This window comes from Astyanax mexicanus, chromosome 11 (genome assembly GCF_023375975.1).
Source record: "Astyanax mexicanus isolate ESR-SI-001 chromosome 11, AstMex3_surface, whole genome shotgun sequence".
Classification (NCBI taxonomy): domain Eukaryota; kingdom Metazoa; phylum Chordata; class Actinopteri; order Characiformes; family Acestrorhamphidae; genus Astyanax; species Astyanax mexicanus.
Genome location: NC_064418.1, coordinates 23,265,410 through 23,285,268, shown reverse-complemented (window position 1 = coordinate 23,285,268; position 19,859 = coordinate 23,265,410). Strand labels below are relative to the sequence as shown.

Genomic DNA, 19,859 nt, shown 5'->3' with positions numbered 1-19,859 from the left:
TGCATGAAGAAAAATGCATGAAAGTGGATAAAACCCACGTTCTTCTGGTTACAAGACCAACGCCAAGCCACTTGGACATTGTGCCATGTAGAGTGGGGACATATAGTTTGAGAACTCACAGCAGACTTGACTCTCAAAAGGACTTAAGAAGAAATCTATAGCATGCCATTATGAAGGCTACAAACCAGATCTATCAAGGTTCTTTATTCAGCAAATGCCTTGTACAAATGCGCCGTTTTTGCAAATTCTATAGATGTGTGCTTCATGTTTAACTTCAATGCATGAAACAGCAGCAATGGAGATACTGGGGACTGAACCCAGCATGCGCTCTACCACTGAGCTACATCACCACATTAAACCTTAAAATCCGGGTGCCCCGTATGTCTATTGCCTCTCTGAAGGATGCTCTGTTCAGCAATGGGTTCTTTGGCTAAGATTTGGTTTTACAAAGTAGAATCCATGCATTTCACTCCATTTTAATAGATATTACCTTTAAAGGAGTTTAGTTCAGATCCAGGTGCCCCTTTTGTCAAGTCCCTTGCTTAAGGTCGGTTGCATTGAAGGGGGTATAGCTCAGTGGTAGAGCATTTGACTGCAGATCAATAGGTCCCCAGTTCAAATCTGGGTGCCCCCTATGTCCAGTCCCTCTCTTAAGGGTGCTAAGTTCAGCAATGGGTACTTATGCTAAGATTTGCTTTTACAAAGTAGGATCCATGCATTTCAGTTCATTTTAGTACTTACTATGTTCCAGGGGGTATAGCTCAGTGGTAGAGCATTTGACTGCAGATCAAGAGGTCCCCGGTTCAAATCCGGGTGCCCCCTGTATCCAGTCCATTGCTTAAAGGCTGTACTTTTAGCAATGCCTGTTGGCTACCAGTTTACATTTGTGTAATCTGGCTAAGATTTGTTGTTACAAGGTAGAATCCATACATTTTAAGCCGGTGTATATCGAAAGGAGTATAGCTCAGTGGTACAGCATTTGACTGCAGATCAAGAGGTCCTCGCTTCAAATCTGGGTGCCCCCTATGCCCAGTGCTTCTCATAAAAAGGTGCTATGTTCAGGAATGGGTATAGGTTGCTTTGGCTAAGATTTGCTTTCACAAAGTAGAATCCATGCATTTCAGTTCATAGGGTTCCCCTTATGTACAGTCCATCTCTTAAGGGTGCTATATTCAGCAATGGGTATTGGCTACCTTTTAGGGTACTTTGGTTAAGATTTGCTTTCACATAGTAGAATCCATGCATTTTAGTCCATTTTAATAGATATTACCTTCAAGGGAGTATAGTTCAGATCCGGGTGCCCCTTTTGTCCAATCCCTTGCTTAAGGGCTATTTTTTATCTGACTAAGATCAATGTAGGATCCATATATTTTAAGGGAGGTTGTATTGAAGGGGGCATAGCTCAGTGGTAGGGAGTTTGATTACAGATCAAGAGGTCCCCGGTTCAAATCCGCATGACCAATATGTCCATTTCCTCTCTTAAGGCTGCTTTGTGTTTAGCAGAGAGTTTTGCCTACCAGTATATATTTAGGTACTTTGGTTAAGATTTGGTTTCACACCGCACAATCCATACATTTCAGTTCATTTAATAGATATTACTTTTACGATCAGTGGGAGAGCATTTGACTGCATAGCAAGAGGTCCCCGGTTCAAATCCGGGTGCCCCCTATGTCTAGTCCCTCTCTTAAGAGACCTACGTTCAGCAAAGGGCACTTGGCCATTGTGCCACTTAGACTGGGGACATATAGTTTGAGAACTCACAGCAGAGTTGAATCTGAAAAGGACTTCAGCAGAAATCTATAGCATGCCTTTATGAAGGCTACAAACCAGATCTATCAAGGTTCTTCATCAGCAAAAATGCCTTGTACAAATGCACCTTTTTTGCAAATTCTATAGATGTGTGCTTTATGGACTTGAGAGCACAGGGCAGAGTTGTCTGCGAAAGGCAGTTGAGTAGAACTCTATAGCATGCAATTATGAAGCCTATAAGAAATCAAATTTATCAAACTACTTCATCAGCAAATGCCTTGTACAAATGCCGATTTTATTGTGCAAATTTATGCCTACTTTCAAGTTGCAAAACAGCAGAAATGGAGATGCTGGGGATTGAACCCAGGACCTCATACATGCGAAGCATGCGCTCTACCACTGAGCTACATCCCCTCACAAGGTTAATTGCTTTGTATGGTGTCATCCTGATAACAAAACTCTGGAGACTTGCAAAAGCAGCATCCTTAAACTGCTGCATTGTTTCCATGCTTTTAGGACAACCTACAGTCTCAGAGATATGTTTGAAAGAGCATGCTAAAGCAAGCCAAACATTTTCAACAGAAAGACACAACACCCCTTCAGGCACGGACGGGGGTCGAACCCGTGATCTTCGGTTTACAAGACCGACGCCTTACCACTTGGCCACCATGCCAGAGAGCAAGCAATGTCCTGTCACTTAGTAGATACAACATAGCACCCGCAATCAATCAATGCACTGAGCAAGGAGGTTTTTGAGGAACAAGTATGGAAAGCTTTAATTAAGCTTCTTTGCTTGTTGTCTTGCATGAACAAAACTGCATGAACGTGGATCAAACCCACATTCTTCTGTTCACAAGACCAATGCCAAGCCACTTGGACATTGTGCCACGTAGACTGGGGACATATAGTTTGAGAACTCACAGCAGAGTTGACTCTCAAAAGGACTTAAGAAGAAATCTATCTAAATTATGAAGGCTACAAACCAGATCTATCAAGGTTCTTCATCAGCAAATGCCTTGTACAAATGCACCTTTTTTGCAAATTCTATAGATGTGTGCTTCATGTTTTATTTCAAGGTGCAAAACGGCAGCAAAGCAGATACTGGGGATTGAACTGGCGATCTACCACTGAGCTACACCCCGACAAGAACCAATGCCATTGGTGTACTGTTATCATTGCAAGACAAATGTACAGACTTGCAAAAGACTAATGTTAAGCTGTTGCATTTTCCCATGCTTTTAGAACAACCGACAATGTCACAAATACATTGGAAAGAGCATACCAAAGCAAAGAAGAACAGACAGATGTTGAATTGGACAGAGGTCCAACTAAAAAGCAGAAAACCAGAAGGTAACACAGACATTAGAGCACCCTCAATTAAAACATGCAGTGAGGTAGGAAGGTTTTGAGCAACAAGTATGGTAAACTGCAATTAAACCACTTTACTTTTTTCTTGCATCAACAAATAGGGACAAACAGAGATCAAACCTGTGAGCTTCAGTTCACAAGACCAACGCCAGGCAACTTGGCAATTGCGCCACTTCTACAATATAAGTGTGGGCTTGAGAACACAGGGCAGAGTTGTCTGTGAAAGGCAGTTGAGTAGAAATCTATAGCATGCAATTATGAAGCCTATAAGAAATGAGATTTATAAAGCTACTTCATCAGCAAATGCCTTGTACACATGCCGATTTTATTGTGCAATTTCCAGAGACATGGGCTTTATGTTTACTTTCAAGTTGCAAAACAGCAGAAATGGAGATGCTGGGGATTGAACGCAGGACCTCATACATGCAAAGCATGCGCTCTACCACTGAGCTACATCCCCTCACAAAAGTCGCGTATATGTACACTGTCATCCTGGCAACAAAACTCTGCAGACTTCCAAAGACAGCATCCTTAAGATGCTGCATTGTTTCCATGCTTTTAGGGCAACCTACAGCCTCAGAGATATGTTTGAAAGAGCATGCTAAAGCAAGCCAGAAATTTTCAACAGAAAGACACAACAGCCCTTCAGGCACGGAAAGGGATCAAGGCTGTGATCGTCGGTTTACGAGATCGACACCTTGCCATTTGGCCACAATGCCAGACAACAAGCAATGTCCTGTCATTTAGTAGATACAACATAGCACCCGCAATCAGGCAATGCACCGAGGAAGGAGGTTCCTGAGGAACAAGTATGGAGACCTTTAATTAAGCTTCTTTGCTTGTTGTCTTGCATGAACAAAAATGCATGAAAGTGGATAAAACCCATGTTCTTCTGGTTACAAGACCAACGCCAAGCCACTTGGACATTGTGCCATGTAGAGTGGGGACATATAGTTTGAGAACTCACAGCAGACTTGACTCTCAAAAGGACTTAAGAAGAAAGCTATAGCATGCCATTATGAAGGCTACAAACCAGATCTATCAAGGTTCTTTATTCAGCAAATGCCTTGTACAAATGCACTGTTTTTGCAAATTCTATAGATGTGTGCTTCATGTTTAACTTCAATGCATGAAACAGCAGCAATGGAGATACTGGGGATTGAACCCAGGACCTCATACACGCAAAGCATGCGCTCTACCACTGAGCTACATCACCACATTAAACCTTAAAATCCGGGTGCCCCGTATGTCTATTGCCTCTCTGAAGGATGCTCTGTTCAGCAATGGGTTCTTTGGCTAAGATTTGGTTTTACAAAGTAGAATCCATGCATTTCACTCCATTTTAATAGATATTACCTTTAAAGGAGTTTAGTTCAGATCCAGGTGCCCCTTTTGTCAAGTCCCTTGCTTAAGGTGGGTTGCATTGAAGGGGGTATAGCTCAGTGGTAGAGCATTTGACTGCAGATCAAGAGGTCCCCAGTTCAAATCTGGGTGCCCCCTATGTCCAGTCCCTCTCTTAAGGGTGCTAAGTTCAGCAACGGGTACTTAGGCTAAGATTTGGTTTTACAAAGTAGGATCCATGCATTTCAGTTCATTTTAGTACATACTATGTTCCGAGGGTATAGCTCAGTGGTAGAGCATTTGACTGCAGCTCAAGAGGTCCCCGGTTCAAATCCGGGTGCCCCCTGTATCCAGTCCCTTGCTTAAAGGCTGTACTTTTAGCAATGCCTGTTGGCTACCAGTTTACATTTGTGTAATCTGGCTAAGATTTGTTGTTACAAGGTAGAATCCATACATTTTAAGCCGGTGTATATCGAAAGGAGTATAGCTCAGTGGTACAGCATTTGACTGCAGATCAAGAGGTCCTCGCTTCAAATCTGGGTGCCCCCTATGCCCAGTGCTTCTCATAAAAAGGTGCTATGTTCAGGAATGGGTATAGGTTGCTTTGGCTAAGATTTGCTTTCACAAAGTAGAATCCATGCATTTCAGTTCATAGGGTTCCCCTTATGTCCAGTCCATCTCTTAAGGGTGCTATATTCAGCAATGGGTATTGGCTACCTTTTAGGGTACTTTGGCTAAGATTTGCTTTCACATAGTAGAATCCATGCATTTTAGTCCATTTTAATAGATATTACCTTCAAGGGAGTATAGTTCAGATCCGGGTGCCCCTTTTGTCCAATCCCTTGCTTAAGGGCTATTTTTTATCTGACTAAGAAAAAAAAGATATTGAAGGGGGCATAGCTCAGTGGTAGGGAGTTTGACTACAGATCAAGAGGTCCCCGGTTCAAATCCGCATGACCAATATGTCCATTTCCTCTCTTAAGGCTGCTTTGTGTTTAGCAGTGAGTTTTGCCTACCAGTATATATTTAGGTACTTTGGTTAAGATTTGGTTTCACACCGCACAATCCATACATTTCAGTTCATTTAATAGATATTACTTTTACGATCAGTGGGAGAGCATTTGACTGCATAGCAAGAGGTCCCCGGTTCAAATCCGGGTGCCCCCTATGTCTAGTCCCTCTCTTAAGAGACCTACGTTCAGCAAAGGGCACTTGGCCATTGTGCCACGTAGACTGGGGACATATAGTTTGAGAACTCACAGCAGAGTTGAATCTGAAAAGGACTTCAGCAGAAATCTATAGCATGCCTTTATGAAGGCTACAAACCAGATCTATCAAGGTTCTTCATCAGCAAAAATGCCTTGTACAAATGCACCTTTTTTGCAAATTCTATAGATGTGTGCTTTATGGACTTGAGAGCACAGGGCAGAGTTGTCTGCGAAAGGCAGTTGAGTAGAACTCTATAGCATGCAATTATGAAGCCTATAAGAAATCAAATTTATCAAACTACTTCATCAGCAAATGCCTTGTACAAATGCCGATTTTATTGTGCAAATTTCTGCCTACTTTCAAGTTGCAAAACAGCAGAAATGGAGATGCTGGGGATTGAACCCAGGACCTCATACATGCGAAGCATGCGCTCTACCACTGAGCTACATCCCCTCACAAAGTTAATTGCTTTGTATGGTGTCATCCTGATAACAAAACTCTGGAGACTTGCAAAAGCAGCATCCTTAAACTGCTGCATTGTTTCCATGCTTTTAGGACAACCTACAGTCTCAGAGATATGTTTGAAAGAGCATGCTAAAGCAAGCCAAACATTTTCAACAGAAAGACACAACACCCCTTCAGGCACGGACGGGGGTCGAACCCGTGATCTTCGGTTTACGAGACCGACGCCTTACCACTCGGCCACCATGCCAGACAGCAAGCAATGTCCTGTCACTTAGTAGATACAACATAGCACCCGCAATCAATCAATGCACTGAGCAAGGAGGTTTTTGAGGAACAAGTATGGAAAGCTTTAATTAAGCTTCTTTGCTTGTTGTCTTGCATGAACAAAACTGCATGAACGTGGATCAAACCCACATTCTTCTGTTCACAAGACCAATGCCAAGCCACTTGGACATTGTGCCACGTAGACTGGGGACATATAGTTTGAGAACTCACAGCAGAGTTGACTCTCAAAAGGACTTAAGAAGAAATCTATAGCATGCTATTATGAAGGCTACAAACCAGATCTATCAAGGTTCTTCATCAGCAAATGCCTTGTACAAATGCACCTTTTTTGCAAATTCTATAGATGTGTGCTTCATGTTTTATTTCAAGGTGCAAAACGGCAGCAAAGCAGATACTGGGGATTGAACCCACGACTTCATGCATACAAAGCACGCGATCTACCACTGAGCTATACCCCGACAAGAACCAATGCCATTGGTGTACTGTTATCATTGCAAGACAAATGTACAGACTTGCAAAAGACTAATGTTAAGCTGTTGCATTTTCCCATGCTTTTAGAACAACCGACAATGTCACAAATACATTGGAAAGAGCATACCAAAGCAAAGAAGAACAGACAGATGTTGAATTGGACAGAGGTCCAACTAAAAAGCAGAAAACCAGAAGGTAACACAGACATTAGAGCACCCTCAATTAAAACATGCAGTGAGGTAGGAAGGTTTTGAGCAACAAGTATGGTAAACTGCAATTAAGCCACTGTACTTTTTTCTTGCATCAACAAATAGGGACAAACAGAGATCAAACCTGTGAGCTTCAGTTCACAAGACCAACGCCAGGCAACTTGGCAATTGCGCCACTTCTACAATATAAGTGTGGGCTTGAGAACACAGGGCAGAGTTGTCTGTGAAAGGCAGTTGAGTAGAAATCTATAGCATGCAATTATGAAGCCTATAAGAAATGAGATTTATAAAGCTACTTCATCAGCAAATGCCTTGTAAACATGCCGATTTTATTGTGCAATTTCCAGAGACATGGGCTTTATGTTTACTTTCAAGTTGCAAAACAGCAGAAATGGAGATGCTGGGGATTGAACCCAGGACCTCATACATGCAAAGCATGCGCTCTACCACTGAGCTACATCCCCTCACAAAAGTCGCGTATGTGTACACTGTCATCCTGGCAACAAAACTCTGCAGACTTCCAAAGACAGCATCCTTAAGATGCTGCATTGTTTCCATGCTTTTAGGGCAACCTACAGTCTCAGAGATATGTTTGAAAGAGCATGCTAAAGCAAGCCAGAAATTTTCAACAGAAAGACACAACAGCCCTTCAGGCACGGAAAGGGATCAAGGCTGTGATCGTCGGTTTACGAGATCGACACCTTGCCATTTGGCCACAATGCCAGACAACAAGCAATGTCCTGTCATTTAGTAGACACAACATAGCACCCGCAATCAGGCAATGCACCGAGGAAGGAGGTTCCTGAGGAACAAGTATGGAGACCTTTAATTAAGCTTCTTTGCTTGTTGTCTTGCATGAACAAAAATGCATGAAAGTGGATAAAACCCACGTTCTTCTGGTTACAAGACCAACGCCAAGCCACTTGGACATTGTGCCATGTAGAGTGGGGACATATAGTTTGAGAACTCACAGCAGAGTTGACTCTCAAAAGGACTTAAGAAGAAATCTATAGCATGCTATTATGAAGGCTACAAACCAGATCTATCAAGGTTCTTCATCAGCAAATGCCTTGTACAAATGCACCTTTTTTGCAAATTCTATAGATGTGTACTTCATGTTTTATTTCAAGGTGCAAAACGGCAGCAAAGCAGATACTGGGGATTGAACCCACGACTTCATGCATGCAAAGCACGCGATCTACCACTGAGCTACACCCCGACAAGAACCAATGCCATTGGTGTACTGTTATCATTGCAAGACAAATGTACAGACTTGCAAAAGACTAATGTTAAGCTGTTGCATTTTCCCATGCTTTTAGAACAACCGACAATGTCACAAATACATTGGAAAGAGCATACCAAAGCAAAGAAGAACAGACAGATGTTGAATTGGACAGAGGTCCAACTAAAAAGCAGAAAACCAGAAGGTAACACAGACATTAGAGCACCCTCAATTAAAACATGCAGTGAGGTAGGAAGGTTTTGAGCAACAAGTATGGTAAACTGCAATTAAGCCACTTTACTTTTTTCTTGCATCAACAAATAGGGACAAACAGAGATCAAACCTGTGAGCTTCAGTTCACAAGACCAACACCAGGCAACTTGGCAATTGCGCCACTTCTACAATATAAGTGTGGGCTTGAGAACACAGGGCAGAGTTGTCTGTGAAAGGCAGTTGAGTAGAAATCTATAGCATGCAATTATGAAGCCTATAAGAAATGAGATTTATAAAGCTACTTCATCAGCAAATGCCTTGTACACATGCCGATTTTATTGTGCAATTTCCAGAGACATGGGCTTTATGTTTACTGTCAAGTTGCAAAACAGCAGAAATGGAGATGCTGGGGATTGAACCCAGGACCTCATACATGCAAAGCATGCGCTCTACCACTGAGCTACATCCCCTCACAAAAGTCACATATGTGTACACTGTCATCCTGGCAACAAAACTCTGCAGACTTCCAAAGACAGCATCCTTAAGATGCTGCATTGTTTCCATGCTTTTAGGGCAACCTACAGTCTCAGAGATATGTTTGAAAGAGCATGCTAAAGCAAGCCAGAAATTTTCAACAGAAAGACACAACAGCCCTTCAGGCACGGAAAGGGATCAAGGCTGTGATCGTCGGTTTACGAGATCGACACCTTGCCATTTGGCCACAATGCCAGACAACAAGCAATGTCCTGTCATTTAGTAGATACAACATAGCACCCGCAATCAGGCAATGCACCGAGGAAGGAGGTTCCTGAGGAACAAGTATGGAGACCTTTAATTAAGCTTCTTTGCTTGTTGTCTTGCATGAACAAAAATGCATGAAAGTGGATAAAACCCATGTTCTTCTGGTTACAAGACCAACGCCAAGCCACTTGGACATTGTGCCATGTAGAGTGGGGACATATAGTTTGAGAACTCACAGCAGACTTGACTCTCAAAAGGACTTAAGAAGAAAGCTATAGCATGCCATTATGAAGGCTACAAACCAGATCTATCAAGGTTCTTTATTCAGCAAATGCCTTGTACAAATGCGCTGTTTTTGCAAATTCTATAGATGTGTGCTTCATGTTTAACTTCAATGCATGAAACTGCAGCAATGGAGATACTGGGGATTGAACCCAGGACCTCATACACGCAAAGCATGCGCTCTACCACTGAGCTACATCACCACATTAAACCTTAAAATCCGGGTGCCCCGTATGTCTATTGCCTCTCTGAAGGATGCTCTGTTCAGCAATGGGTTCTTTGGCTAAGATTTGGTTTTACAAAGTAGAATCCATGCATTTCACTCCATTTTAATAGATATTACCTTTAAAGGAGTTTAGTTCAGATCCAGGTGCCCCTTTTGTCAAGTCCCTTGCTTAAGGTGGGTTGCATTGAAGGGGGTATAGCTCAGTGGTAGAGCATTTGACTGCAGATCAAGAGGTCCCCAGTTCAAATCTGGGTGCCCCCTATGTCCAGTCCCTCTCTTAAGGGTGCTAAGTTCAGCAACGGGTACTTAGGCTAAGATTTGGTTTTACAAAGTAGGATCCATGCATTTCAGTTCATTTTAGTACTTACTATGTTCCGAGGGTATAGCTCAGTGGTAGAGCATTTGACTGCAGCTCAAGAGGTCCCCGGTTCAAATCCGGGTGCCCCCTGTATCCAGTCCCTTGCTTAAAGGCTGTACTTTTAGCAATGCCTGTTGGCTACCAGTTTACATTTGTGTAATCTGGCTAAGATTTGTTGTTACAAGGTAGAATCCATACATTTTAAGCCGGTGTATATCGAAAGGAGTATAGCTCAGTGGTACAGCATTTGACTGCAGATCAAGAGGTCCTCGCTTCAAATCTGGGTGCCCCCTATGCCCAGTGCTTCTCATAAAAAGGTGCTATGTTCAGGAATGGGTATAGGTTGCTTTGGCTAAGATTTGCTTTCACAAAGTAGAATCCATGCATTTCAGTTCATAGGGTTCCCCTTATGTCCAGTCCATCTCTTAAGGGTGCTATATTCAGCAATGGGTATTGGCTACCTTTTAGGGTACTTTGGCTAAGATTTGCTTTCACATAGTAGAATCCATGCATTTTAGTCCATTTTAATAGATATTACCTTCAAGGGAGTATAGTTCAGATCCGGGTGCCCCTTTTGTCCAATCCCTTGCTTAAGGGCTATTTTTTATCTGACTAAGATCAATGTAGGATCCATATATTTTAAGGGAGGTTGTATTGAAGGGGGCATAGCTCAGTGGTAGGGAGTTTGACTACAGATCAAGAGGTCCCCGGTTCAAATCCGCATGACCAATATGTCCATTTCCTCTCTTAAGGCTGCTTTGTGTTTAGCAGTGAGTTTTGCCTACCAGTATATATTTAGGTACTTTGGTTAAGATTTGGTTTCACACCGCACAATCCATACATTTCAGTTCATTTAATAGATATTACTTTTACGATCAGTGGGAGAGCATTTGACTGCATAGCAAGAGGTCCCCGGTTCAAATCCGGGTGCCCCCTATGTCTAGTCCCTCTCTTAAGAGACCTACGTTCAGCAAAGGGCACTTGGCCATTGTGCCACGTAGACTGGGGACATATAGTTTGAGAACTCACAGCAGAGTTGAATCTGAAAAGGACTTCAGCAGAAATCTATAGCATGCCTTTATGAAGGCTACAAACCAGATCTATCAAGGTTCTTCATCAGCAAAAATGCCTTGTACAAATGCACCTTTTTTGCAAATTCTATAGATGTGTGCTTTATGGACTTGAGAGCACAGGGCAGAGTTGTCTGCGAAAGGCAGTTGAGTAGAACTCTATAGCATGCAATTATGAAGCCTATAAGAAATCAAATTTATCAAACTACTTCATCAGCAAATGCCTTGTACAAATGCCGATTTTATTGTGCAAATTTCTGCCTACTTTCAAGTTGCAAAACAGCAGAAATGGAGATGCTGGGGATTGAACCCAGGACCTCATACATGCGAAGCATGCGCTCTACCACTGAGCTACATCCCCTCACAAAGTTAATTGCTTTGTATGGTGTCATCCTGATAACAAAACTCTGGAGACTTGCAAAAGCAGCATCCTTAAACTGCTGCATTGTTTCCATGCTTTTAGGACAACCTACAGTCTCAGAGATATGTTTGAAAGAGCATGCTAAAGCAAGCCAAACATTTTCAACAGAAAGACACAACACCCCTTCAGGCACGGACGGGGGTCGACCCCGTGATCTTCGGTTTACGAGACCGACGCCTTACCACTCGGCCACCATGCCAGACAGCAAGCAATGTCCTGTCACTTAGTAGATACAACATAGCACCCGCAATCAATCAATGCACTGAGCAAGGAGGTTTTTGAGGAACAAGTATGGAAAGCTTTAATTAAGCTTCTTTGCTTGTTGTCTTGCATGAACAAAACTGCATGAACGTGGATCAAACCCACATTCTTCTGTTCACAAGACCAATGCCAAGCCACTTGGACATTGTGCCACGTAGACTGGGGACATATAGTTTGAGAACTCACAGCAGAGTTGACTCTCAAAAGGACTTAAGAAGAAATCTATCTAAATTATGAAGGCTACAAACCAGATCTATCAAGGTTCTTCATCAGCAAATGCCTTGTACAAATGCACCTTTTTTGCAAATTCTATAGATGTGTGCTTCATGTTTTATTTCAAGGTGCAAAACGGCAGCAAAGCAGATACTGGGGATTGAACTGGCGATCTACCACTGAGCTACACCCCGACAAGAACCAATGCCATTGGTGTACTGTTATCATTGCAAGACAAATGTACAGACTTGCAAAAGACTAATGTTAAGCTGTTGCATTTTCCCATGCTTTTAGAACAACCGACAATGTCACAAATACATTGGAAAGAGCATACCAAAGCAAAGAAGAACAGACAGATGTTGAATTGGACAGAGGTCCAACTAAAAAGCAGAAAACCAGAAGGTAACACAGACATTAGAGCACCCTCAATTAAAACATGCAGTGAGGTAGGAAGGTTTTGAGCAACAAGTATGGTAAACTGCAATTAAACCACTTTACTTTTTTCTTGCATCAACAAATAGGGACAAACAGAGATCAAACCTGTGAGCTTCAGTTCACAAGACCAACGCCAGGCAACTTGGCAATTGCGCCACTTCTACAATATAAGTGTGGGCTTGAGAACACAGGGCAGAGTTGTCTGTGAAAGGCAGTTGAGTAGAAATCTATAGCATGCAATTATGAAGCCTATAAGAAATGAGATTTATAAAGCTACTTCATCAGCAAATGCCTTGTACACATGCCGATTTTATTGTGCAATTTCCAGAGACATGGGCTTTATGTTTACTTTCAAGTTGCAAAACAGCAGAAATGGAGATGCTGGGGATTGAACCCAGGACCTCATACATGCAAAGCATGCGCTCTACCACTGAGCTACATCCCCTCACAAAAGTCGCGTATGTGTACACTGTCATCCTGGCAACAAAACTCTGCAGACTTCCAAAGACAGCATCCTTAAGATGCTGCATTGTTTCCATGCTTTTAGGGCAACCTACAGTCTCAGAGATATGTTTGAAAGAGCATGCTAAAGCAAGCCAGAAATTTTCAACAGAAAGACACAACAGCCCTTCAGGCACGGAAAGGGATCAAGGCTGTGATCGTCGGTTTACGAGATCGACACCTTGCCATTTGGCCACAATGCCAGACAACAAGCAATGTCCTGTCATTTAGTAGATACAACATAGCACCCGCAATCAGGCAATGCACCGAGGAAGGAGGTTCCTGAGGAACAAGTATGGAGACCTTTAATTAAGCTTCTTTGCTTGTTGTCTTGCATGAACAAAAATGCATGAAAGTGGATAAAACCCATGTTCTTCTGGTTACAAGACCAACGCCAAGCCACTTGGACATTGTGCCATGTAGAGTGGGGACATATAGTTTGAGAACTCACAGCAGACTTGACTCTCAAAAGGACTTAAGAAGAAAGCTATAGCATGCCATTATGAAGGCTACAAACCAGATCTATCAAGGTTCTTTATTCAGCAAATGCCTTGTACAAATGCGCTGTTTTTGCAAATTCTATAGATGTGTGCTTCATGTTTAACTTCAATGCATGAAACTGCAGCAATGGAGATACTGGGGATTGAACCCAGGACCTCATACACGCAAAGCATGCGCTCTACCACTGAGCTACATCACCACATTAAACCTTAAAATCCGGGTGCCCCGTATGTCTATTGCCTCTCTGAAGGATGCTCTGTTCAGCAATGGGTTCTTTGGCTAAGATTTGGTTTTACAAAGTAGAATCCATGCATTTCACTCCATTTTAATAGATATTACCTTTAAAGGAGTTTAGTTCAGATCCAGGTGCCCCTTTTGTCAAGTCCCTTGCTTAAGGTGGGTTGCATTGAAGGGGGTATAGCTCAGTGGTAGAGCATTTGACTGCAGATCAAGAGGTCCCCAGTTCAAATCTGGGTGCCCCCTATGTCCAGTCCCTCTCTTAAGGGTGCTAAGTTCAGCAACGGGTACTTAGGCTAAGATTTGGTTTTACAAAGTAGGATCCATGCATTTCAGTTCATTTTAGTACTTACTATGTTCCGAGGGTATAGCTCAGTGGTAGAGCATTTGACTGCAGCTCAAGAGGTCCCCGGTTCAAATCCGGGTGCCCCCTGTATCCAGTCCCTTGCTTAAAGGCTGTACTTTTAGCAATGCCTGTTGGCTACCAGTTTACATTTGTGTAATCTGGCTAAGATTTGTTGTTACAAGGTAGAATCCATACATTTTAAGCCGGTGTATATCGAAAGGAGTATAGCTCAGTGGTACAGCATTTGACTGCAGATCAAGAGGTCCTCGCTTCAAATCTGGGTGCCCCCTATGCCCAGTGCTTCTCATAAAAAGGTGCTATGTTCAGGAATGGGTATAGGTTGCTTTGGCTAAGATTTGCTTTCACAAAGTAGAATCCATGCATTTCAGTTCATAGGGTTCCCCTTATGTCCAGTCCATCTCTTAAGGGTGCTATATTCAGCAATGGGTATTGGCTACCTTTTAGGGTACTTTGGCTAAGATTTGCTTTCACATAGTAGAATCCATGCATTTTAGTCCATTTTAATAGATATTACCTTCAAGGGAGTATAGTTCAGATCCGGGTGCCCCTTTTGTCCAATCCCTTGCTTAAGGGCTATTTTTTATCTGACTAAGATCAATGTAGGATCCATATATTTTAAGGGAGGTTGTATTGAAGGGGGCATAGCTCAGTGGTAGGGAGTTTGACTACAGATCAAGAGGTCCCCGGTTCAAATCCGCATGACCAATATGTCCATTTCCTCTCTTAAGGCTGCTTTGTGTTTAGCAGTGAGTTTTGCCTACCAGTATATATTTAGGTACTTTGGTTAAGATTTGGTTTCACACCGCACAATCCATACATTTCAGTTCATTTAATAGATATTACTTTTACGATCAGTGGGAGAGCATTTGACTGCATAGCAAGAGGTCCCCGGTTCAAATCCGGGTGCCCCCTATGTCTAGTCCCTCTCTTAAGAGACCTACGTTCAGCAAAGGGCACTTGGCCATTGTGCCACGTAGACTGGGGACATATAGTTTGAGAACTCACAGCAGAGTTGAATCTGAAAAGGACTTCAGCAGAAATCTATAGCATGCCTTTATGAAGGCTACAAACCAGATCTATCAAGGTTCTTCATCAGCAAAAATGCCTTGTACAAATGCACCTTTTTTGCAAATTCTATAGATGTGTGCTTTATGGACTTGAGAGCACAGGGCAGAGTTGTCTGCGAAAGGCAGTTGAGTAGAACTCTATAGCATGCAATTATGAAGCCTATAAGAAATCAAATTTATCAAACTACTTCATCAGCAAATGCCTTGTACAAATGCCGATTTTATTGTGCAAATTTCTGCCTACTTTCAAGTTGCAAAACAGCAGAAATGGAGATGCTGGGGATTGAACCCAGGACCTCATACATGCGAAGCATGCGCTCTACCACTGAGCTACATCCCCTCACAAAGTTAATTGCTTTGTATGGTGTCATCCTGATAACAAAACTCTGGAGACTTGCAAAAGCAGCATCCTTAAACTGCTGCATTGTTTCCATGCTTTTAGGACAACCTACAGTCTCAGAGATATGTTTGAAAGAGCATGCTAAAGCAAGCCAAACATTTTCAACAGAAAGACACAACACCCCTTCAGGCACGGACGGGGGTCGACCCCGTGATCTTCGGTTTACGAGACCGACGCCTTACCACTTGGCCACCATGCCAGACAGCAAGCAATGTCCTGTCACTTAGTAGATACAACATAGCACCCGCAATCAATCAATGCACTGAGCAAGGAGGTTTTTGAGGAACAAGTATGGAAAGCTTTAATTAAGCTTCTTTGCTTGTTGTCTTGCATGAACAAAACTGCATGAACGTGGATCAAACCCACATTCTTCTGTTCACAAGACCAATGCCAAGCCACTTGGACATTGTGCCACGTAGACTGGGGACATATAGTTTGAGAACTCACAGCAGAGTTGACTCTCAAAAGGACTTAAGAAGAAATCTATAGCATGCTATTATGAAGGCTACAAACCAGATCTATCAAGGTTCTTCATCAGCAAATGCCTTGTACAAATGCACCTTTTTTGCAAATTCTATAGATGTGTGCTTCATGTTTTATTTCAAGGTGCAAAACGGCAGCAAAGCAGATACTGGGGATTGAACCCACGACTTCATGCATGCAAAGCACGTGATCTACCACTGAGCTACACCCCGACAAGAACCAATGCCATTGGTGTACTGTTATCATTGCAAGACAAATGTACAGACTTGCAAAAGACTAATGTTAAGCTGTTGCATTTTCCCATGCTTTTAGAACAACCGACAATGTCACAAATACATTGGAAAGAGCATACCAAAGCAAAGAAGAACAGACAGATGTTGAATTGGACAGAGGTCCAACTAAAAAGCAGAAAACCAGAAGGTAACACAGACATTAGAGCACCCTCAATTAAAACATGCAGTGAGGTAGGAAGGTTTTGAGCAACAAGTATGGTAAACTGCAATTAAGCCACTTTACTTTTTTCTTGCATCAACAAATAGGGACAAACAGAGATCAAACCTGTGAGCTTCAGTTCACAAGACCAACGCCAGGCAACTTGGCAATTGCGCCACTTCTACAATATAAGTGTGGGCTTGAGAACACAGGGCAGAGTTGTCTGTGAAAGGCAGTTGAGTAGAAATCTATAGCATGCAATTATGAAGCCTATAAGAAATGAGATTTATAAAGCTACTTCATCAGCAAATGCCTTGTAAACATGCCGATTTTATTGTGCAATTTCCAGAGACATGGGCTTTATGTTTACTTTCAAGTTGCAAAACAGCAGAAATGGAGATGCTGGGGATTGAACCCAGGACCTCATACATGCAAAGCATGCGCTCTACCACTGAGCTACATCCCCTCACAAAAGTCGCGTATGTGTACACTGTCATCCTGGCAACAAAACTCTGCAGACTTCCAAAGACAGCATCCTTAAGATGCTGCATTGTTTCCATGCTTTTAGGGCAACCTACAGTCTCAGAGATATGTTTGAAAGAGCATGCTAAAGCAAGCCAGAAATTTTCAACAGAAAGACACAACAGCCCTTCAGGCACGGAAAGGGATCAAGGCTGTGATCGTCGGTTTACGAGATCGACACCTTGCCATTTGGCCACAATGCCAGACAACAAGCAATGTCCTGTCATTTAGTAGACACAACATAGCACCCGCAATCAGGCAATGCACCGAGGAAGGAGGTTCCTGAGGAACAAGTATGGAGACCTTTAATTAAGCTTCTTTGCTTGTTGTCTTGCATGAACAAAAATGCATGAAAGTGGATAAAACCCACGTTCTTCTGGTTACAAGACCAACGCCAAGCCACTTGGACATTGTGCCATGTAGAGTGGGGACATATAGTTTGAGAACTCACAGCAGAGTTGACTCTCAAAAGGACTTAAGAAGAAATCTATAGCATGCTATTATGAAGGCTACAAACCAGATCTATCAAGGTTCTTCATCAGCAAATGCCTTGTACAAATGCACCTTTTTTGCAAATTCTATAGATGTGTGCTTCATGTTTTATTTCAAGGTGCAAAACGGCAGCAAAGCAGATACTGGGGATTGAACCCACGACTTCATGCATGCAAAGCACGCGATCTACCACTGAGCTACACCCCGACAAGAACCAATGCCATTGGTGTACTGTTATCATTGCAAGACAAATGTACAGACTTGCAAAAGACTAATGTTAAGCTGTTGCATTTTCCCATGCTTTTAGAACAACCGACAATGTCACAAATACATTGGAAAGAGCATACCAAAGCAAAGAAGAACAGACAGATGTTGAATTGGACAGAGGTCCAACTAAAAAGCAGAAAACCAGAAGGTAACACAGACATTAGAGCACCCTCAATTAAAACATGCAGTGAGGTAGGAAGGTTTTGAGCAACAAGTATGGTAAACTGCAATTAAGCCACTTTACTTTTTTCTTGCATCAACAAATAGGGACAAACAGAGATCAAACCTGTGAGCTTCAGTTCACAAGACCAACACCAGGCAACTTGGCAATTGCGCCACTTCTACAATATAAGTGTGGGCTTGAGAACACAGGGCAGAGTTGTCTGTGAAAGGCAGTTGAGTAGAAATCTATAGCATGCAATTATGAAGCCTATAAGAAATGAGATTTATAAAGCTACTTCATCAGCAAATGCCTTGTACACATGCCGATTTTATTGTGCAATTTCCAGAGACATGGGCTTTATGTTTACTGTCAAGTTGCAAAACAGCAGAAATGGAGATGCTGGGGATTGAACCCAGGACCTCATACATGCAAAGCATGCGCTCTACCACAGAGCTACATCCCCTCACAAAAGTCGCATATGTGTACACTGTCATCCTGGCAACAAAACTCTGCAGACTTCCAAAGACAGCATCCTTAAGATGCTGCATTGTTTCCATGCTTTTAGGGCAACCTACAGTCTCAGAGATATGTTTGAAAGAGCATGCTAAAGCAAGCCAGAAATTTTCAACAGAAAGACACAACAGCCCTTCAGGCACGGAAAGGGATCAAGGCTGTGATCGTCGGTTTACGAGATCGACACCTTGCCATTTGGCCACAATGCCAGACAACAAGCAATGTCCTGTCATTTAGTAGATACAACATAGCACCCACAATCAGGCAATGCACCGAGGAAGGAGGTTCCTGAGGAACAAGTATGGAGACCTTTAATTAAGCTTCTTTGCTTGTTGTCTTGCATGAAGAAAAATGCATGAAAGTGGATAAAACCCACGTTCTTCTGGTTACAAGACCAACGCCAAGCCACTTGGACATTGTGCCATGTAGAGTGGGGACATATAGTTTGAGAACTCACAGCAGACTTGACTCTCAAAAGGACTTAAGAAGAAATCTATAGCATGCCATTATGAAGGCTACAAACCAGATCTATCAAGGTTCTTTATTCAGCAAATGCCTTGTACAAATGCGCCGTTTTTGCAAATTCTATAGATGTGTGCTTCATGTTTAACTTCAATGCATGAAACAGCAGCAATGGAGATACTGGGGACTGAACCCAGCATGCGCTCTACCACTGAGCTACATCACCACATTAAACCTTAAAATCCGGGTGCCCCGTATGTCTATTGCCTCTCTGAAGGATGCTCTGTTCAGCAATGGGTTCTTTGGCTAAGATTTGGTTTTACAAAGTAGAATCCATGCATTTCACTCCATTTTAATAGATATTACCTTTAAAGGAGTTTAGTTCAGATCCAGGTGCCCCTTTTGTCAAGTCCCTTGCTTAAGGTGGGTTGCATTGAAGGGGGTATAGCTCAGTGGTAGAGCATTTGACTGCAGATCAAGAGGTCCCCAGTTCAAATCTGGGTGCCCCCTATGTCCAGTCCCTCTCTTAAGGGTGCTAAGTTCAGCAATGGGTACTTATGCTAAGATTTGCTTTTACAAAGTAGGATCCATGCATTTCAGTTCATTTTAGTACTTACTATGTTCCAGGGGGTATAGCTCAGTGGTAGAGCATTTGACTGCAGATCAAGAGGTCCCCGGTTCAAATCCGGGTGCCCCCTGTATCCAGTCCATTGCTTAAAGGCTGTACTTTTAGCAATGCCTGTTGGCTACCAGTTTACATTTGTGTAATCTGGCTAAGATTTGTTGTTGCAAGGTAGAATCCATACATTTTAAGCCGGTGTATATCGAAAGGAGTATAGCTCAGTGGTACAGCATTTGACTGCAGATCAAGAGGTCCTCGCTTCAAATCTGGGTGCCCCCTATGCCCAGTGCT

At 42.6% G+C, this 19,859-nt stretch overlaps 27 non-coding genes across 27 annotated transcripts; 10 read left to right on the top strand and 17 right to left on the bottom strand.

The window, feature by feature from the left end:
* Positions 1-562: 562 nt before the first annotated feature.
* Positions 563-634, top strand: trnac-gca (transfer RNA cysteine (anticodon GCA)). Its single transcript has one exon. It is a non-coding gene; the product is annotated as a tRNA-Cys (tRNA).
* Positions 635-750: 116 nt separating this feature from the next.
* Positions 751-822, top strand: trnac-gca (transfer RNA cysteine (anticodon GCA)). Its single transcript has one exon. It is a non-coding gene; the product is annotated as a tRNA-Cys (tRNA).
* Positions 823-2,091: 1,269 nt separating this feature from the next.
* Positions 2,092-2,163, bottom strand: trnaa-cgc (transfer RNA alanine (anticodon CGC)). The gene has a single exon. It is a non-coding gene; the product is annotated as a tRNA-Ala (tRNA).
* A 187-nt stretch (positions 2,164-2,350) lies between these two features.
* trnat-ugu (transfer RNA threonine (anticodon UGU)) lies at positions 2,351-2,422 on the bottom strand. Its single transcript has one exon. It is a non-coding gene; the product is annotated as a tRNA-Thr (tRNA).
* A 1,083-nt stretch (positions 2,423-3,505) lies between these two features.
* trnaa-ugc (transfer RNA alanine (anticodon UGC)) lies at positions 3,506-3,577 on the bottom strand. The gene has a single exon. It is a non-coding gene; the product is annotated as a tRNA-Ala (tRNA).
* Positions 3,578-4,261: 684 nt separating this feature from the next.
* Positions 4,262-4,333, bottom strand: trnaa-ugc (transfer RNA alanine (anticodon UGC)). Its single transcript has one exon. It is a non-coding gene; the product is annotated as a tRNA-Ala (tRNA).
* A 212-nt stretch (positions 4,334-4,545) lies between these two features.
* On the top strand, positions 4,546-4,617 carry trnac-gca (transfer RNA cysteine (anticodon GCA)). The gene has a single exon. It is a non-coding gene; the product is annotated as a tRNA-Cys (tRNA).
* Positions 4,618-4,732: 115 nt separating this feature from the next.
* Positions 4,733-4,804, top strand: trnac-gca (transfer RNA cysteine (anticodon GCA)). The gene has a single exon. It is a non-coding gene; the product is annotated as a tRNA-Cys (tRNA).
* Positions 4,805-6,048: 1,244 nt separating this feature from the next.
* Positions 6,049-6,120, bottom strand: trnaa-cgc (transfer RNA alanine (anticodon CGC)). Its single transcript has one exon. It is a non-coding gene; the product is annotated as a tRNA-Ala (tRNA).
* A 187-nt stretch (positions 6,121-6,307) lies between these two features.
* On the bottom strand, positions 6,308-6,379 carry trnat-cgu (transfer RNA threonine (anticodon CGU)). Its single transcript has one exon. It is a non-coding gene; the product is annotated as a tRNA-Thr (tRNA).
* Positions 6,380-7,489: 1,110 nt separating this feature from the next.
* Positions 7,490-7,561, bottom strand: trnaa-ugc (transfer RNA alanine (anticodon UGC)). The gene has a single exon. It is a non-coding gene; the product is annotated as a tRNA-Ala (tRNA).
* Positions 7,562-8,930: 1,369 nt separating this feature from the next.
* trnaa-ugc (transfer RNA alanine (anticodon UGC)) lies at positions 8,931-9,002 on the bottom strand. The gene has a single exon. It is a non-coding gene; the product is annotated as a tRNA-Ala (tRNA).
* Positions 9,003-9,686: 684 nt separating this feature from the next.
* trnaa-ugc (transfer RNA alanine (anticodon UGC)) lies at positions 9,687-9,758 on the bottom strand. Its single transcript has one exon. It is a non-coding gene; the product is annotated as a tRNA-Ala (tRNA).
* Positions 9,759-9,970: 212 nt separating this feature from the next.
* trnac-gca (transfer RNA cysteine (anticodon GCA)) lies at positions 9,971-10,042 on the top strand. The gene has a single exon. It is a non-coding gene; the product is annotated as a tRNA-Cys (tRNA).
* Positions 10,043-10,157: 115 nt separating this feature from the next.
* Positions 10,158-10,229, top strand: trnac-gca (transfer RNA cysteine (anticodon GCA)). Its single transcript has one exon. It is a non-coding gene; the product is annotated as a tRNA-Cys (tRNA).
* Positions 10,230-11,498: 1,269 nt separating this feature from the next.
* Positions 11,499-11,570, bottom strand: trnaa-cgc (transfer RNA alanine (anticodon CGC)). Its single transcript has one exon. It is a non-coding gene; the product is annotated as a tRNA-Ala (tRNA).
* A 187-nt stretch (positions 11,571-11,757) lies between these two features.
* Positions 11,758-11,829, bottom strand: trnat-cgu (transfer RNA threonine (anticodon CGU)). The gene has a single exon. It is a non-coding gene; the product is annotated as a tRNA-Thr (tRNA).
* Positions 11,830-12,912: 1,083 nt separating this feature from the next.
* trnaa-ugc (transfer RNA alanine (anticodon UGC)) lies at positions 12,913-12,984 on the bottom strand. Its single transcript has one exon. It is a non-coding gene; the product is annotated as a tRNA-Ala (tRNA).
* A 684-nt stretch (positions 12,985-13,668) lies between these two features.
* Positions 13,669-13,740, bottom strand: trnaa-ugc (transfer RNA alanine (anticodon UGC)). The gene has a single exon. It is a non-coding gene; the product is annotated as a tRNA-Ala (tRNA).
* Positions 13,741-13,952: 212 nt separating this feature from the next.
* On the top strand, positions 13,953-14,024 carry trnac-gca (transfer RNA cysteine (anticodon GCA)). Its single transcript has one exon. It is a non-coding gene; the product is annotated as a tRNA-Cys (tRNA).
* Positions 14,025-14,139: 115 nt separating this feature from the next.
* On the top strand, positions 14,140-14,211 carry trnac-gca (transfer RNA cysteine (anticodon GCA)). The gene has a single exon. It is a non-coding gene; the product is annotated as a tRNA-Cys (tRNA).
* A 1,269-nt stretch (positions 14,212-15,480) lies between these two features.
* On the bottom strand, positions 15,481-15,552 carry trnaa-cgc (transfer RNA alanine (anticodon CGC)). The gene has a single exon. It is a non-coding gene; the product is annotated as a tRNA-Ala (tRNA).
* Positions 15,553-15,739: 187 nt separating this feature from the next.
* On the bottom strand, positions 15,740-15,811 carry trnat-cgu (transfer RNA threonine (anticodon CGU)). The gene has a single exon. It is a non-coding gene; the product is annotated as a tRNA-Thr (tRNA).
* A 1,110-nt stretch (positions 15,812-16,921) lies between these two features.
* On the bottom strand, positions 16,922-16,993 carry trnaa-ugc (transfer RNA alanine (anticodon UGC)). Its single transcript has one exon. It is a non-coding gene; the product is annotated as a tRNA-Ala (tRNA).
* A 1,369-nt stretch (positions 16,994-18,362) lies between these two features.
* On the bottom strand, positions 18,363-18,434 carry trnaa-ugc (transfer RNA alanine (anticodon UGC)). Its single transcript has one exon. It is a non-coding gene; the product is annotated as a tRNA-Ala (tRNA).
* A 950-nt stretch (positions 18,435-19,384) lies between these two features.
* Positions 19,385-19,456, top strand: trnac-gca (transfer RNA cysteine (anticodon GCA)). Its single transcript has one exon. It is a non-coding gene; the product is annotated as a tRNA-Cys (tRNA).
* A 116-nt stretch (positions 19,457-19,572) lies between these two features.
* trnac-gca (transfer RNA cysteine (anticodon GCA)) lies at positions 19,573-19,644 on the top strand. Its single transcript has one exon. It is a non-coding gene; the product is annotated as a tRNA-Cys (tRNA).
* The last annotated feature ends 215 nt before the right edge of the window (positions 19,645-19,859 follow it).